This window comes from Pygocentrus nattereri, chromosome 10 (assembly GCF_015220715.1).
Source record: "Pygocentrus nattereri isolate fPygNat1 chromosome 10, fPygNat1.pri, whole genome shotgun sequence".
Lineage (NCBI taxonomy): Eukaryota > Metazoa > Chordata > Actinopteri > Characiformes > Serrasalmidae > Pygocentrus > Pygocentrus nattereri.
In genome coordinates this window covers 5576683-5595830 of record NC_051220.1, presented here as the reverse complement: position 1 = coordinate 5595830, position 19148 = coordinate 5576683, and the positions used below count along the sequence as shown (strand labels likewise).

The window sequence follows — 19148 nt, the reverse complement described above, 5'->3', positions numbered from 1 at the left end:
CTCATTTTGCCCTTTCCAGCCTGACAGCTGCTGTGTCTTTTTTTAACCCGGGTACTGCAGCTTCCTCTCAGTCACTGGCTTTTCCTCTGGTCACACAGTGGACCTGACACCTGGACCCTTTTTATTAATACTGCCGGATAATGCTGTGTTAAGGCCAGGTGCCCATTTTGGGCATATGATTGTATGAGTAGGATGATGGCATTACCTGTTTCCAGAACAGTGTTTCTCGATCAGATCTGTTTTAACAAACTCTATGACCATATAGTTTATAGCACGTGGTGGAGAATTGGCAGATCAGCAGGTGAAGAGGCAACTTTTCTGTGCTGTCAGCTTAATGGGATCTTGGGCACTGTCTCTGTTAATTATTATCTTAGAGTGGTGGTGTTCTGGAAGGGGGTTTGTGTGTGAATGGGAATGAGACTCTGACACAGTAGAAAGAGTCAGAAGAGCTTGCATCCAGCTTCATAAAGGGGTGTGTGTGTGTGTGTGTGTGTGTGTGTGTGTGTGTGTGTGTGTGTGTGTGTGTGAGAGAGGAAAAAAAAGAAATCCCCCTCTGAAACCCTGCAGAAGCAGTCTGTGTTGTGTTCACTGCAGGGTGTCTGTCCTTATATTTCTTTCTGAAGGACAAGCACTCAACCCACCCCCCTCCCTCGCTCTCGCTTTCCACTCTCCCCTTTTATCTTCTGCCTTGTGACTTTTCAGTAGGGGGAATAGAAATGTTCTGAATCTTCAGCATGCTGTGATGCAGTACCTCAGACGGATGTATCTAACTCTGTATCAGATGTTTGAGAAACTTTTATCAGAAAGTAGAGTAATTGTAGGCTCATACCAATATCGAATATTTTTACTGTTCATTTGTACCTGAGCCGATACATTTGTGAAATGTAGAAATTCAGACTAGGTTCCCTGAGGACGGCCACTGCAGTGAGAGATAACTATCTGTAGGAATGTCTATATTACGACTTATGAATCCAAGAAATTAACAATGTGAAGACATTTAGCGTAGTATCCCAACGTCGCTTAAACATTTGACTCTTCTGGAGTATAATAAATAATGATCGAATGTTGGTTTGAAATCTCAGTCAAATCTTAACGGGTATTTGATGCTGATATTTACTTTCAAGGTAATATCTTCTGATGTCAGTGTGATTGATTTTAATTGTGAATCCCTAGCAAAAGGTACACTGTAGTACCAAAACAAAGTGATATACAATACTATTACCACTAATACTAATAATAATAGATGAACTAGCGACTTTAGTAACTGAGACAATGTTGTGGAGGCGACTTAATAACATAATAAGAACATAAGACTGGCGCAAAAACAAGTTTCTAATGTGCAAAGAACCATTTCGGCATTTTAAATGTTTTTTTTTTTTTTTTATTTGTTATGGTTCTGTACTTGATCATTCCCTTAGCTAAGGAACCCTTGAAGAGCTCCCTTGTTTTTTCCTCATGTAAAAGCTTATTTTGTCCTTTTTTTTTTTTTTTTTTTTTTTTTTTTTTTTAAGCTTATGAATACAAATTGAGCACTTTTGCACTTGGTTCCATTTCAGGTTCACTTCAGCAGAGCTGAGTTTCTTTTAAAAGAACCATGTATGAAAACAACCTTAAGAAAATATGTGCCTGTTTTGTAGTTTGGTAAAGAAACTTTCGCCATTCCCATCGCTTCTTTCACACAAGTCCTTAATGTTGTTTGTGGAAGACTCTCAGAAGTGTTTAGACAGTCACTTGTTCTAAGAGTGATGTGCGTAATTCATGTGTGGTGCAGGAGTGTGGTTGAATGACACAATCATATGTTCCCCTGTGTGTGTGTGTGTGTGTGTGTGTGTGTGTGTGTTAGACACAGACGTGGTTCGACACAAAACCCTTGAAAACCAGGCTTGGCATGGTTTTTGGAATGTTTAGCTAACCGTACTCAGGGCGCCGGAATGATTCTGCGGGGTAATGTCATGACGTAGCTGTATTCACTGCATCCTCCTACGTTATTTCAAACTCTAATCAAATGGGTTCAGCTCGCTTATACTGACAGCAAATAAATGAAAGCAGTGCATGATTTTTAAATCCACCATTCAATAAATATCTAACCTTCAGTCTGCTGCCAGCAATGCTCGCCACAGAACAGGTTTGATTCTACTAAAAAAAAACTTTGCTGATGAGATGAATCTGAGGAAGCGGCGTTGACTGGCTGCTGTGAGAGGGAAAGAAAGTCTCAATTAAACCTGTGGTGTTTGGACCTGTAACATTTAGCCTCCTAGCTAAGCTAACGGTAACTTCTTTTTCCTGCCTACCTTAGAGTAGCGATGGAGACCCAAGCACCACAGTACAGGTTTGGTTCCACCAACTGGTGCTCCGCTATCGCAAGCATAGAACTGGTGCTGTAGAGCCTGAAAGCAGAAATCAAAACTTCTGCTAAGCCAGACTCGGTTTCAACGAACTGATGCTTTAAAAACTCGTTTCAAGGAAAAAGGTCACGTCTGAGAGTGAACATCGGAATGACTGGCGTTGAAGCAACAGAAATATGAAAAATAGAATTTATAGGGTAAAGAATCTGAGAGTGCATCAAGTGATGGATGGGATAAGGCATGTTTTGTGGTTGTGTGTTTTGTAGCTGTTTGACACTCGTTCCTGTAGTTCTGTTCAGTATTTCCCAGGTCTGATTAGGCGGCCCAACAGAAAAAGAACCCATAGCTGCTCTCGTGAGTCCGCACCAGTGTGGAGCGGCACAGTATGGCACCGAGAACCATTTGGCTCATCAGTGGAAAAGAGCCCATTGATATCGTTGTCCAGTTTACAGGTTTAAATGTTTTGGATCATATTCGTTGTTATTGTCATGTTGGATAGTTTGAAATTGTGTGCTCCAGCTCTTGTCCTATTGCTGTTGATCAGGTAGGTCATCTGTGCAGGGTCAAGTTATTCTCATCAAACTGGTTAATCTCTTCTGGGCCTTTGTTTAACAATAATATTTGTTGCCCACATGTCTTTTGTGCATAATATTGACTTTGTATGAGTAAGGGTGCTTTCACACCTACTTTGTTTGGTCTGGACCTTCAAACTTTTCAGTTTGGTCCAGGCCAAAATGGGAGGTTTGAAAGGTTCCTCGAAGCATTGTCTGGACCAAAGGAACAAATCTGTTCTTACCAAAAGAGATGGTCTTGGTCCAGATTGTACTGAACCATAATTTGAGACATTTGCAGTGTGAAAACACTTTTTGGATGGTTTGGACTTTCAGGCCAGTTACAGGACGTTTAGGCAGACCATCATCAGCCATTAAACAGAAGAAGACAAATGATGAGGTAGCACACGAGGAGAGGATGAAATATTTAAGTGTAATTCGGTCCAGGATGAGGATATTAATTTCCCTGGATTCCAACAGTATAGTTCTATATAGGAATAACTTTATTCAGTGCATCAAAAACACAAACCTTTTCGGGGTTTGGTTCAGGTGTGAAAACACCCATCCCAGACCACTGGTTGGTAACTGATCCAGTCTTTTTTCTGGCTCAGAGTTACAAAGTTGATGTCCTTTTATTTTTGTCTTTTGAACAAATGCTCTTCGGGTGCTCCTCAGCTGAACATGAGCATGAATTCTTCTTCATCTTTCATCATGGTCACTGTAAATGTGCTTTTTCTGCCATTCTCCTGAGGAAACTCTGCTCTAATGAGGTATTTCTTGTGGAGCCAATGACAGGAAATGAGTCGAACTTAGAACATGAATGAGGGAAGGCTTGAGAGGGGAAGAGAAAGAAAGTTGAGAACAGCGAGAATGAGGGGGGAGGATGAAACTGGATGAGGGAGAGAGAATAAAAGGGCAGCCAGAGAGAATGTGAGAGGAATGAGTCAAACCCGGAGGACAAATGGAGAGAAAGCCAGAGGGAATTAAAATATGTATAGTACAATTTATTTAAATATTTAAAGATGCAGTACAGAAAGGTGGGCAGGGGATTATAGGAAATTAGGAGCGCGTAAGGGCGAATAGGTTGGTTTTTCAGCTTTATCTTAAATAAATGAGTCCAGGAGAAAAGTTATTAAGGAAGAGTGTTAAAAGTTGTGGTGCATATTGGCTAAAATCACACGCTTCCGTAGATGAGAATGAAGGAGTCTTTATACACTGCTCAAAAAAATAAAGGGAACACTTAAACAACACAATATAACTCCAAGTAAATCAAACTTCTGTGAAATCAAACTGTCCACTTAGGAAGCAACACTGATCAATTTCACAGCTGTTGTGTAAATGGAACAGACAACAGGTGGAAATCATTGGCGATTAGCAAGACACACTCAATAAAGGAGTGGTTCTGCAGGTGGGACCACAGACCACTTCTCAGTACCTTTCTGCTTTCTGGCTGATGTTTTGGTCACTTTTAAACGTTGGTGGTGCTTTCACACTCGTGGTAGCATGAGACGGACTCTACAACCCACACAAGTGGCTCAGGTAGTGCAGCTCATCTAGGATGGCACATCAATGTGAGCTGTGGCAAGAAGGTTTGCTGTGTCTGTCAGCGAATTGTCCAGAGCCTGGAGGCGCTACCAGGAGACAGGCCAGTACACCAGGAGACGTGGAGGAGGCCGTAGGAGAGCAACGACCCAGCAGCAGGACCGCGACCTCTGCCTTTGTGCAAGGAGGAACAGGAGGAGCTCTGCCAGAGCCCTGCAAAATGACCTCCAACAGGCCACAAATGTGCATGTGTCTGCACAAACGGGTAGAAACCGACGTCCACAGATGGGGGTTGTGCTCACAGCCCAACACCGTGCAGGACGCTTGGCATTTGCCAGAGAACACCAGGATTGGCAAATTCACCACTGGCACCCTGTGCTCTTCACAGATGAAAGCAGGTTCACACTGAGCACATGTGACAGACTGTGTGACTCCAAAGCCTCCATTGGTTAATAAATTTGATTTCCATTGATTTTTGTGTGATTTTGTTGTCAGCACATTCAACTTTGTACATAACAAAGTATTCAATGAGTATTTCATTCATTCAGATCTAGGATGTTATTTGAGTGTTCCCTTTATTTTTTTTGAGGTGCGTGCGTGCGTGCATATGTGTGTGTGTGTGTGTGTGTGTGTGTATATATGTATATGTGTGTATGTGTGTGTGTGTGTGTGTGTGTGTGTGTGTGTGTGTGTGTATGTATGTGTGTAATATATATATATATATATATATATATATATATATATATATATATATATATATATATATATATATATATATATATATATATATATATATATATGAGAGAGGGCTGTGGGAGGCTAATCCTTCAGATTATTTAACATCCTCTTAGAAATGCAAAGCTTTACTTGCTATATATTTTTATTCTAGTGGTAAATTAGTTTTTCTGAAGTTTTTAGTTTGGGTAATGTTGTTAGATCACAGTAGGACTGTGTAGTTTTCTTTGTAATTCATGGCGTGACACGTCGGCGTCGTAAATAAGTTATTAAACTATCTGTATTGTGATGTCTCCTTTTTGTCATGGTCTTTCGTGCCATTGTGTGCTGGCTCTGTTTAACCTGTACACACACACACTCACACTATCTCAGCTGGGCTTTATGACCCTAAGCAACCACCGTTGTTGGTGATTGATGCCGTTGACCTTCTCTTCTCCGTTGACCTTACAGTTGTCTGAGTGTCTTTTTCAGAAGTTGCCCCTTCGGTGCTTGGTTCAGTCGGTTGCCATGTAAGTTCTAAATAACATGTTGGGCAACTCCTGAGTTTTTGTTTATCCAAGTAATTAAAAAATTAACATGTGGATTTTGAGTCTTTCAGATTTATCGGGTTATCTAGCTTTGGTCTTTAGAAGCTGTTGGAAGACACAAGTCCATGGTACGTTTTAGAGAGCTGGGTTACGTCTTCATTGGCCTGTGTAGGGTAACCTGATCAGATGCAGCTTCCGCTTAAGTAGACCTAACATGGTTGCATCATAGATACTTTCCAATAACTTTTGTTTATAGGTCAGTGAAACGTCTCAGAACTACAGTCCTCAAACAGCCATTTTTTTCACTGGGCCTCTGGGTTAGGTCAGTAAAACGAGGATGTGAGCTTGTTAAAAGTTTGGAAAAGGTGTAAATGTTTTGTAGCTTCTTGAAGCGCTCTTCTCTTTCTTTTTTCTTTTTCCTTATTAATTCCTACATTATCTCTTCAGGCTGGTTTATATACAGTGTTGACGTCAAAAGTTGAAGGAGCATTGAACATCTAAATTTCTAAGATCTAAATGTTTATTTGCCTTTCCTGACAAACAGCGCCCCAAGTGGGCAGTTATGTATGGGTGGACTGCCTAGACTGTAGTTGTCTGCAGCCCAATGTACACATTTGGGGTTTTGTTTGTATCCCTACGCCAATGCTGAAATTTTCCATGACTGCTATTTTTTGGGTGTTTCATGGTTATTGTATCAGATGGGGCACTGACGTGAACCTCCTTGGGCATCGGACAGCGTTCAAGTGTACCAGTGATGAATAAAGCTATAAGACCCTGTACTGCCAAGTTAAGGCCTTGTCATAATCTTTGTTTTGGAGACTCAACTCCAAATACTCATGTTATTGTTTGACTCAATTCAGGTTTAGCTTTATTTGCTTGGTACTTTTCATAATAGCTTCATAAGCAGCCTTGCTGGGTTTCATGCTGAGGCTGAGAGCTTTGGCTATGATGCAACTCTGATAACACACCTTCCAAAGGCTCTTTACTCTTGGCTAAAGTAAACGAGTGAAGTTGTGTTGTTAATGTTTGATTTGGCCTCTGCATGTACCACACGGTATCTCAGAATCTAGTCGCCTTGCGGGACGCCTTCAAGTTGGTCTCCCTTGCTTCTTAAACAAACTGTCTTCTTGGTTTTTGTTGATTGCAATAACAAAACTGGTGTTTGTTCAGCTGGTCCAGTGCTTCAGCAGATGTTCTAGGTCAGGCTAGGTCATGTGGGTGTGCTGGACATGAGTGAGGAATGCAGAGTGTGCTGATGACCCATCCGTCTATGATGTGCTATTGTCAGGCCATGTGAAGGAACATTATGGGGCTATTTCCACAGTAGGCGTCTATACTGACTGGGGCTTGTCTGTTGCCTCTTTGTCCAAGTTTAGATACAGAAATGGCTATAACCGTCCCAGTCACTGGGAGGAGCTGACCGTCTCCACCTCTTCTCAGTCTCTGCCTTGTCAGTGTCTGTTCTAAAACTGCTTATAGGGCCTGAATGTTATGAAAATACAGATGCCAGTTTTAAGGAGCTAAAGATTCTGGAAAATGCTGTGGTTAGTTGGTATAATTTTTAGTTTTAGTTTAAAATCAGAAGTGATTTACTCGCTGAATGATAATGGCTAAGCACACAGAAGAAACTCTGTGTTAATTATACTTACTAGTTCTCGCTAGAACCTAACATTAAAATGGTTTAAATCAAACAAGCTCACAATGTCGAACTGTGAAACAACCACAAATGTAAAGCACACTCTTAAATATATGGTTCCTTAAGGTTTTTGTAGTAAAGAAAATAGTCCTATATAAAACCATGAACACTCAAAGAACCATTTCGCTGATTAAAGTTTTCTTTGCATTGCAGAAGGGTTCTTCAGATTGACGGAGAATGTGCTGTAGATGGTTCTATATAGAACCTTTTTGAAAAGGGTCCTATATAGAACCAAGAAATTCTACTGTTGGTACGATGGAACAATTAAAATTATTAGTCTGTTTAATTTGCTCTTTATAAAAAATTATTCTTCAAGGGGTCATTAGTAAAGAAAATGGTTCTGTATAAAGCCATGAACACTCAAAGAACCTTTGCATGATTTAAGTTTCTTTGCATCGCAAAAGGGTTCTTCAGATTGATGGAGACTACTGTAGATTTTTAAGGAGTTCTATAGAGCAGCAGAAAGGGTTCTACTGTTGTTACCATGTCAAGTTTGTTACAGTAGAAGAACCATTGTAGTTGCAATACAGAATCCTTTTCAAAAAGATTGTGCTGTAGATGGTTCTATTCAGATTCTCCATGAATCTGAAGAACAGTGGTCATGGTTCTATATTGGACCTTTTTTTTTAACTAAAGAACATTTGAAGAACCATCTTATTTTTTTAAGTATAGGTCTACATTATCTGCTCTAACTTACAAAAGTCTTGACTTTTTGTCCTTTTAAGTGGTGGAATACAGTATTTCCATTGGTGCTCAATAAGTGGGATCTTGGACAAAATGTGTAGATTTTATTGACCAAACATTACTTTTTTTTTTCTTTTGCTTTAGTCAGTGTTCTGCACATCATGGTTGCTGCGCTCTCATAGACTAAACATTTGCTTTGTTTAGCCTAAAAGTTAAACTCAAATGAGTGATGCTTTCGAAACTGAGCGGTTCCGCCTTTCCTGCTATTGCTGATACAGTGCGTTATAGTCTGCTTCGCCTGTGTTAGCCCACATTAGGATCAAAGGCATTAAGGCAAAACCCCTGGGATCCTACTGAGCCAAACTTCCCTAAATTTAGCCAGAGAGTGGATGTGAAAGGCCAGAGCTGCTCTTACAGTAGCAGAGCCCTTTCTCTTAAAGAGCGAGTTCACACAGCAGTGCTGCTGATAGGGACTGCCATTATTTCTTAAATAAGTTTGATTTAATTCATTTTTTTATCATTGATTCAAATTTACCTTGTAGAGGAATCTGCAGTGATTGGTTTGCAGTTTGAATAGATACAGTAAAAAAAAAAAACACACAGTAAAAGTTAGAGTTTCTTTAAAAAGTAGTTGGTTTATTGACTTGTCAGCTAGTTTACAGAACAAAGTTTGGTTCTAGATGTCTTCTGAAAGTCCCCAGCCATCACACAGATTTGGGTATTTTACCAGCACACTTGATTTAGCATGGTGAAGGACCTCTGTTAGATTATGTGATTAATAAAATAGTAAAGGAAAATAGCCTCGCTGGCTTCGACCGGCTCTTTTAATCTTCTCTGTTGTTTATTCACAGCCCTGTCGTATTTCCAACACAGATGGTAATGAGGTGTGTGTCAGAGACTTAAAGACATCACAGGACCATGACTTATTTCTCTCCGTCTCTTGTGTGCACACACCCCCACACACACACACACACCCACACCCTTAGACGTCTTAGACCAATGCTGACGCCGCTTCTGTTTCTCCATGACACGTAGATGTTGGAGCGTTTCTGAGGACATTCCTTTAATGTCATGCTGCAAAATCTCACTCTCCCCCGTCTCTCCCCTCGCCCTCTGTTCCTCTCTCTCTCTCCTTATTGGGTAATGGTTTAGTCTGAAACTCCCCCCTCATTAGGACTGAGAGCTGTTAAGAGTTGATGTGCTAAATTTAGCTCCGCACTAGAGAAGGCTGGACTGCCCCCAAACACCCAAGAGCACACACACACACTGAGGTTTCCACAGTCTGATCTCTGACAACGTCTGCATTGCTAGCTTCAAATTCACACTTGGGACCCAAATGTGACTAATTATGAAGTGAACAGATGCAAAATGATTTTAATGATTTTTATTTACTCCAAGGAAAGTGCTACTGTAGAGTAGGTGAGCAAGGTCTTTCAATGGAATTCTGATAGTACCAAACAGTGTGATTATGGTTGAAGTTTGGGGTGTGTGTGTGTGTGTGTGTGTGTGTGTGTGTGTGTGTGTGTGGTCCTGTAAACACTACAGTGTGTCAGATACAGATGAGACCATTTCTCCATTTAGGTTAGTTAGATCCATGATGATGTGGATTGGATGAGCTCATGCAGCGAGTCTTCATATCATTCATTAGAGAACACACACACACACACACACACACACACACACACACACACACACACACACACACACACACACACACACACACACACACACCATAGCAGCTCTGTGAGCAGTGTGACTCACTGTCTCCAGTGGATAGATGAATGAGCAAGCATGTGTTTGTGCGCACACAGTCCAAGAAATGAGTTTGGTTGAATTCATTTGAGTAAGTTAGGAGTGTTTGAGAGAAGTGTGTGTGTGTGTGTGTGTGTGTGTGTGTGTGTGTGTGTGTGTGTGTTCTGTAGAGAAGTTTCCACTTTCTGATAGGGATGCACCAATACGGGAACTGTAGGGTGATGCTGGTACATTTGAGACTTAAACCTTTATAAAATGTGAAAAACTAAAACCAAGTCTGCCTGTAATACTGCTATGGAGAAATTGTAATATTTATTTCTGCATGCTTACATGAAAAAATTAATAAATGCAAACATTTGAGTGCGATAGCCCAGCGTGGCCTAAATGTTCTGTTCTTTCAGAGTACAATACATACATTTGTTGTTCTTGCTCTTGTTCTTGCATTGGTCTGCAAATAACAATCATGATCTCACCCTGCATCCCTACTTTTATCAGACTTCCGAGAGGTCTTGTCTTTCACACTGAGACGCACACACACTGCCCAAAGTGAGCGACCACATATGGGAGAGAGAATGCAGTAGGAAGTATGAGACTCATCTGAATGTAATTCTCCACTGACTCATACTGTCACACATCCAGTCCTACATATTTATGAATTACTGCCTGTTCCTATTTATAGTCCGAAAAATCAAATTTACACAGTTATGTCCGATAACGTCTCCGCTGAGACGTGGTCGATCAGACAGAGCGTTTGGTGTCTGAAGTTTGCTTTTGCTCCCCGTTAACGCAGCTAATAAATATCAAAAGCTAATACCAATTAGGCAAACTGCAGGCCAAAACGGGAAACATTTGCCTCCAGCCATGTTTACGTATTTTTGAGTTGCTACTTGTTGGTGTGAATAATTTTGATTGTAACGTACGGTGACAATCAAGTTGTAGATGGTAGAAAAATAGGCCATCTCACGTAGACTTGCTTAGACACCAAACATGTCTTGGCTCAATTAACTGCATTTGGTTTAATTAGGATTTCATTCTGTGAACCTCTTGCTTTAAATCTGCAGAGGATCCACCTGTAGATACACTAACCCACAGGAGTCAGTCCACTTCGGTCCATTTCTGTCTGTTTCAGACGTTGTTTTCTTTGGACTTTCCGTTGTTGCTTGAGATTTCACTGTGACCATATAAGGTGTGCACAGCTCTCAGAATAACTGTCTCTCCCTCCCTCTCTCTCTTTTTTACTGTGTCGCTCTCTCTGTGAACTGGAACCATTTTTTGGAGTGAATAACGTGTTTTTCAGGGGTATCGAACAAAAGGACAGTGTGTTGATTGTGACGCGTGTTTGCACACACGTTTGCCGAAAATACACACACACAGCCATCTGGAAGAGTGTGGCTTTTCCAGAAAGTGTGAATGTGGCGTCTCTTTCTCTGTAAGAGGCTATTGAGTGAGCAGATGCTGCCGCTGGGTTTGAGGCGCTGGCCCAGTCTGCTGGCCTGAAACCAGCCTGCTGGCCTGAAACCAGCCTGCCTCTCTCTTGACTGCCATTAAGGAGACAAAGTTAACCAGTATGTTGTTACTCAACACGTTTCATCCGCTTTTGTTTAGGCCTGTTAGTTATTACATAATAACCTAATTGCCATTATTTGAGATCATCAGTTATTTAAGCTGGAAAGCAAATTTCCCATAGCAAGTGTGCACAGATGTTTGCACAGTACAAAGTTAATAGTGCAACCACTAGTATTCACTACTGTAGCAAGTAAGGTGGCTAATCAACCAGTTTAGTAGTTTTAAACTTCACATATTTTAATACACGCAAAGAACGAACAAGAAAAGACAAAGCATTAATTGCAATTACTTGAGACAGTCACTCGTCAGCTAACACTTCATGGTCATGACCGCTTTACTTGTTTTGTTGTTAGACACCCTTCAAGTTTCAAGTACTTTTAACAATAGTTTGTAAAACTGTCAAATCATCATTTAGGTAAAACCTCCTCTTCATACTAGAGATGGGGCGGACGTGATCCTGTGTCGGCATTAGGACAGATATTGATGTGATTTGCTCAGCACATGTTGGATGGACAAGGCAGGTCCGCTAACCGATCCATATTCCAGTCCGCAGCTCGTGCTGGACCATGAACCCGAGGAATGTAACATAACATGAAACGTCACCGTTTCCAGATTTCATTCCATGTTTCAGTCTGCAGCTGAGTGAGCGAATAACATTAGCTGTTGGTTTCACTAAAATGTTTGTTTGGGGATATTTTAGTCTGGAAATGCTGAAAAGCAAGACTGCTACTTGTAATGTGTGTAAGGCCAGTGTGCCAAGAGGTGGAAGTACGTCTGCGTCATACAATACAACCAGTTAAACCTCCGTAGGCGCTTGATTACACATGAAAGTGTACCAGGAACTCATGCTAGCTAACAGACAGACACCACCTGGCAGCGACTCTCACTGATGCTTTCCAGAAATGAGAGAAACTCTTCCAGCAGACAACTCAAAGGACCTGCTTTGGCAAAAGGCTAAGGCGATCAAAAGGCATTACACTGCTGTGGGAACAAAACCTTGTATCTCCATTTTTGTCATTTTTCAGTTTTTAGCATTTTGGAAAACGTCTGTTGCTCTTTACCTTATGTGTAAATTTCATGATGAATTGGCCAAAAGAAACTGCCAAAAATGACTTGGAAAGACGTCTGGTTCCATTGGCTTACACTGAAAGCAAAATAAGTTTTTCCTTCTCCTGTAAAGTTACCATTTTGGAGATACAAGGTTTTGCCCAATAACAACGATTTAGCTTCAAACATGCCTTTAATTCTATCTATTGACTAATCTCAAGATGAAGCAAATATATTTGCATAATTTGCATAATTTGTTGCCACATTTCAGTAATTAGCTTGGATTTAATTTAGCATCTGGATGGAAACCTGGCAACGGTCTTAATTTCTGAGTGTAATTGCTCAGAGCTCCTTGTCCAGTTTCAGTTTCTGTTGGCTGATTTTTCACTTTGGTTTTTGGCCTGTCTTTCTCTTGTTAAGTGAGTCAGCAAAATATGACTTGGGACTCTTACATAAGCATTTTTCACACTTAAAGCAGTGGGTACTGAGGCCTTGGCAGGTCTGTGTGCGCTTAAAGGCAGCCAGCTGTCTCACAGGAAATGCTTGGGCTCTGTCGTCTTGACCAAACCTAAACAATCTCATCTGACGATGCAGGACCGAACATTTGTAGAATGCTTTCTCATCCCCACTGCTTGAGCTGCTGAGGGGCGAGGGAGAGGGGAGAGAGAGAATATTGAAACAGGCAGGAGAGAGAAAATGAAAGGAGTGAGAGAATGGGGGAGGGGGGATTTTTAAGAGTCAGAGGAATGACAGCAAAACAAGGGAGACAGTGGAAAGAGGGTGGGATTGAAAGGACTAGAGATGAGGGGATTAGAAACCTGCAGATGGCCGGTATGCGCAAAGACAAAGTCTGGTGATGGAGCACCGTTTGCTTCTGTGTGAATTCTGTCTGTTCTGCTTTTCCGTGCAAGGCTCTCTAGATTTTTCTCTGCAGACTGTTACTGTGCTTCTGTGTGGTAGGATGTTTCGGACACAGTGTGGTCTGGTTTTCAATTCCGTCTGCTTTGATGTTCTTAACCCTCCTGGATGCTCGTCTCTATGGAGACCGTTACCTTGACTCTGCAGGACAGGACAGACCGTTCCGATTCCCAGCAGTGACGCGGGCCTCCGGGCAGGGTGTCTTGGACAGGAGTGGTCAGCGGGGAGCTGTCTGAGTCATCTCAGTCTGAAATACTCTGTTAAACCTGTTATATGATGTCCTTGTCATAGCTGCCAGTTACCACCTGGTACATCAGTTCTCAGTCAGGTGTTCAGAAGTGTACATATGCGTGTAATAAGCCACGATGGACAATATTAATAAATAACGCCTTTCTAGCTGACAAGCTCCCTGTTTCTGCAGCTTCTGAGTTACTGCGGTCTGGCATGCTTTCGACTTCGGTTTCTGCATCATTGATAAAATTTTAGGGCAATGACGACAAATCCAGTGAAATATCAGTGACATTAATAATTTGTTGTCCCCGAATCAAGATAGATTAGTTGGCATGGTGACAACAGCACTTCCCATTTAAGTCACGCGATTTAAAGAAGGAAAGACATAAATAAAAAGCTGTCCGTTACTGTGACTGATAAAAGAACCCTTTCTAGAAAATATCAATAAGATTGGGTAGATGTTTTAGTGCAGGGGCCGTCAACACGCGGCTCTTTCACAGCCCTGTTACGGCTCCACTGCAGAATTAGATTTGTAGGTAAAAATAAAATAATCCTGCTTTGCAGTAAAATACAGCTCTGCTGATCGTTCAACACAAATGGTCTTAAACGCCGGAGTTGATGTATAAATTTTATTTCACCCTTTAACCCTGAAGGTTGGCTTCAGGGTTGAAGGCATAGAGAAAGATTTAAGATATAATTGAGATGAATGGACCCGTTTGTATTTGTAAAAACTCCAGCTGGTTTCCTGATGCGTTTAATCTGCAGCGAGAAACTGGCAAGCACTAAAAAGTCACAAAGTCAGCTTCTCATTTGAATCTTCACATTCTGCCTTAAATGGTGCGACAGCTACTTCAAGCGTCATTTAAGGTGGAACTAGAAAATTCAAACAAGAAGCTGGCGAATGACGAGCTGATTTCAGCCTTGCAAGAAGTCGAACGTTCAGAGATATTTTACAAGAAACTATTTTACTTTCGCAAAATGTTTCCTGCCGGAGATGCAAAGAAACGGCTGTAGCCGAGCAAAAGCTTAAAGTAGAGCAAAGTAAGTCTGTGTTTTATTTAGAGCCACGATGGTGAAACGTTACTTCAATAAAATGTTGTGAAATGTTGTGACATAAAACGTTGTGCTTCCCGAGATGGGTTTATCGCCGTTGCAACTTCTTAATGTTAGGTTGGCTGACTGCTGTTTTTGTGTGTGTGCGTTTTTATTTGTCATAAAGAAAGAATAACCTTTCAGTTTTTAAATTAAGTTATTGGGGCAGTCGTGGGCTGGAGGTTAGGGAACTGGCCCTGTGACCGGTAGGTCGCCGGTTCGATCCCCAGGGCCGACAGTCCATGACTGAGGTGTCCTTGAGCAAGACACCTAACCCCCAACTGCTCCCCGGGTGCCGTGGATAGGTCTGCCCACCGCTCTGGGCAAGTGTGCTCACTGCCCCCTAGTGTGTTTGTGTGTGTGTATGTGGTGCTTCACTTCACGGATGGGTAAAATGCGGAGGTGGAATTTTCCAAGTATCACTTGTTTACCTTTTTATTTACTTTTTTTCTCTAGAATAGCACCTGTTCTTACAGTTGATCTTAAGAGAAGAGGCAAAAGATATACTTCATAAAATTAAGAAAAAAGCACATTTAAAGTTAAAAAAAAAATTTAAAGACCCGTCACGGTTGCAAACTGACCGTGATCATCTTTATTCAGAACAGTTATTCTGCCTAATCCTCGCACTTATTTCGCACCGTACTTCTTTTAGTGTTAGTTATTTATATTGCTGGAGGTTTTGCAAGGTGTTTTACGAGGAAAGGAATGCAGGAATGTGGTAATAATCCAGTCCTTATCGCCTTTGTGTGACTGAGACAGCCTGTTTTCTATCTCTGCTAACTCTCAGGTCACAGCAGTTCAAACACGCCCTGCTGAGTTAGAAACTACAGAGTGCCTGTAGTCACTGCTGGGGTGCCAGAGCTTGTGTGGGTGTGAACTGGAGACACCAGGAGAGATAGAGGGAGCCAGAATGAGGGAGAACATTCTGGAACAAAGTCTCCTATTCATGAGAGGGGCATTGAGCCACTGCTGCCTGTCTATATTGTAGAGGCAGGGCGTAAACTGACAGCACAATACTTCACTATAGAGACCAGGAGCTGCTTTTTGTATTATTATTGCTTTTAAAGACTGATGTCTGAAAAAAATCTAGACTGCTTTTTATACACACTAAAGCCCAATCACCTGTCTTCTTTTTATCCCTACCCTTTGTTTTTGAGTGTCACCCTGACCCCTTAGAAATTAGTTAGTGGTTGAAATCTTGACCTACGAAATGGGACCCTCAATAAAAATAAATAAATAAAACATTGCTTCATTAACAGACTACTAGCGGTGCACTGTAGGTGACCCGGCCTGTCTTCAGTGATCGCAGAGAAGGGAAAAGTTGAGTAACCTCGGCTTTAGGTACATTTGGAGGAGGGGGTATAAGACACGTATTTATTATCACTCGCTGCTAATTCTTTGGTGATACTGAGCTGAAGTGAGATTCTCTAGCGTCTTGTTCGAATTTTCCTGTTCCACCTTAAAGCAGCAGTTACATTCTGATGCCTGAAGCACCAGAAATGCTTGACTATTAAGGTGGGAGGGGAAAGTTAGCTAGCTAGCTACTGACACATTTGCATGCTATTTGCAATTTTTATGCTTGTTATGAAGAAAACAACCATAATACAGTGAAACAACATTAAACTAAGATAATACAATGATTATCGTAATTTTTTTTTTTTTTAAACGGACAAATTCTCACATTTGTGGGTTTCTTTGGTCACTTGAGCAGCCATTTTTTTTTTTAATTATTATTTTTTTATGTATTCTCCTTTCTCTTAACAGTGGTTGGAGTGAGCCTCTGGGAAAACCTCCGTTTGGAGGGCCATGTAGCCCGAACACTTCGCCCTCCCTCTCTATCTCAACATAAATTGGGACACCCTAACCCTAGACGTCAACACGCAAAACAGAGAGCTATGTAGTAGTGGCACGGGGTGAAATGGGATTGGGCCTTAGAGTCTCCGCCTCAGGAAACGAGTCAAATCTTGTTCTCCATTTCAAGTTTAGTTTGCGCTTCAATTAGGACAACATATGCATGAGTGTGTCAAAGTTCTGTTGAAAAAGAATAGTAAACATTTATTTTCTGCTCCTCTTTGGTTGCTTTTTAACAGCCTTTTCTTTGTTAGGGTGAAATCCTTGAGTTTTTCTGAAGAGTGGATTTTCTCTCTTGCTCTGTGTGTCTCTGGCCCCACAGTGACCTGTGTGCATAACTCGGCTGTTCAGGAGTAATGAGAACACACATGCTGCTGACAAGCATTCAGATACACACTCCAGCACTCCACTCTATATCAGCAGCTCTAAAGCACCAGAGAGAAAGAGAGAGAGTGAGCGTAAGGGAGAGAGACAGACTGAGACAGATTCCATTAAGAGCCTGATTGAAGCAGTGATAGTTTTCCAGGTTAGTTAACGTTGGAACGGTGAGGTCATGCTCTGGTCCAGTGGTGTCAAAGCAGAGGAGAGAAATGAAGAGGGAGGATGCTGCTGTTGGAAGCCTTGATTGTTGCTTTATTGTCACACATACAGTTAACAGAACCTGGTACTCAGTTGTACTGAGAGGTGGGAGGATGAGGAGAGAGAGAGATGGCTGGAGATGGGGATGGACAGCTGAAGGCAGTGGTTAAATTTAAAAAGTGGCTAATAGAATAGAATTTACCACCATTTGTCACTGTATTCGCACACTGTGAAACTAGACCTCTGCGTTTAACCCAACCGTGCAGGGAAACACCCACATACAAGCACGCTAGTGAACACACACAAACACTAGGGGGCAGTGAGCACACTTGCCCGGAGCTGTGGGCAGCCCTATCCACGGCGCCCGGGAAGCACTTGGGGTTAGGTGCCTTCCTCAAGGGCATTTCACTAGTGTGTTTTGTGGTTAAACGAGACGTTGAAATTTACCCATTGTGAGATTAATAAGGGTCACTTTTAAATGCTTGTAATGATTGTTGTGGGTTAAGTACATATTAAGCAAATCAGTGCCACCTTATGAGTAAAGTTCATTGATTTTAGACATCTCTGACTATTGGCCGATGCATGCTGAGTGAAGTAGTAGGAGATCTCCTCCTCTCTGAAACACTTAATGGTTCAGCACCATACAGAGCCTTAATTGCCCGTGTAAAGATTCACCCGCCTCTGTTACTGTGTCTCCTCTTTGTAGTAGAATTGCTGGCCGAAGTTCAACCAAAGCTCGCCCTGCCTGGTTTCTGGTCCTTCTTTAGTTTAGTGTTGCTGAAGCATCACTTTCATGCATTACTGTTTAACTCTGTTTAACCTGTAGTCTCGAGCCCACATCATGCATCACATGTCGGGACACAACGTGAAATTAATGAATCTTCTCACTGCTTAGATGGCAAGAAAAAGTGTCTACTCACACTTACATATTTTCATGTTTGGATCAGTTTTGCGCCCGTCTAGACAAATAATATGAAATCGCAAATCTCTTCCAGTAGTGCAGAAAAACAGATGTGAACATTGTGGACTGCTGGGTTTAAAGGGACAGCAGAATTAACGGAGGCCAAACGTACTCATGAGTAGTGCTGAGCGATATGACCTCAAATCAGTATCATGATTAATTAAATATTTTACTTTGATTACGATTTAATGAACAATTTTTTTTTTTTTTTTTTTTTGCCCTCATTGTTGACTCAGCATGCCCTGCGATGGACTGGCGACCTGTCCAGGGTGTATCCTGCCTTTTGCCCAGTGACGGCTGGGATAGGCTCAAGCACCCCCGACCCAGAAAGAGAAGCGGCTTAGAGGGGGGGGGTGTGTGTGTGTGTGTGTGTGTGTGTGTGTGTGTGTGTGTGTGTGTGTTGACTCAGCACATCTTAACGTAAATCGTCTCTACAGCCAGATCAGAATTCATGCAGCTTTTGTGTCACTCCAACTCGACATTTGTCATAATTTCGCTCTACTGAGACTGAATAAGCATTTGGGGTGATATTTCTGTTCAACAGTTAGAAACTCGTCCAAAACGCCTCCGTGTTTGAAGGCATTTCGAAAGAAATGGCTGAACACAGCCATAGGAGAGCGAGGCTGCAGCGTCAAAGAACAGTTAAAAGTCTGAAAGCAGAGTTTAAAGAATCCAAAGACACGAACCAAAGAAGTCACTGTGGCTGAAGAACGTGCCCTTTTAACAGGGAGCTTTTAACACATTCTAAGTGATGAGCCCAGCTGTCAGTCAGTGAAGCTTCATGATGGCTCCTGTGATGCTGGTGAAGATGAAGCTGATCCTCTGGCGTTCGTTCATGGTCATGATTGTTTACCTCTGGATGACCGACATGAAGCAGCGTGACGCATTTGTTCTTTTGTCACTTGCTGTGTGAGCACAACCTTAGCTTCCATGTCGCAGAGTCACGTGACCGTGCAGTACATGAACACACAGAGGAAAGAATTAACAGAATTTAAAAACATCGAAATAACCGACATGGGCAAGATTTACGTCGGTTAGAGGTTCTGAATGTCGGTTTCTATTACTTTTCAA

General features: G+C 41.7%; 1 protein-coding gene across 1 annotated transcript in view; it reads left to right on the top strand.

Moving 5' to 3' along the window:
* clic4 (chloride intracellular channel 4) overlaps positions 1-19148 on the top strand; it is a 38709-nt gene that overhangs the window by 6697 nt on the left and 12864 nt on the right. The gene's annotated exons all lie outside the window — the stretch shown is intronic.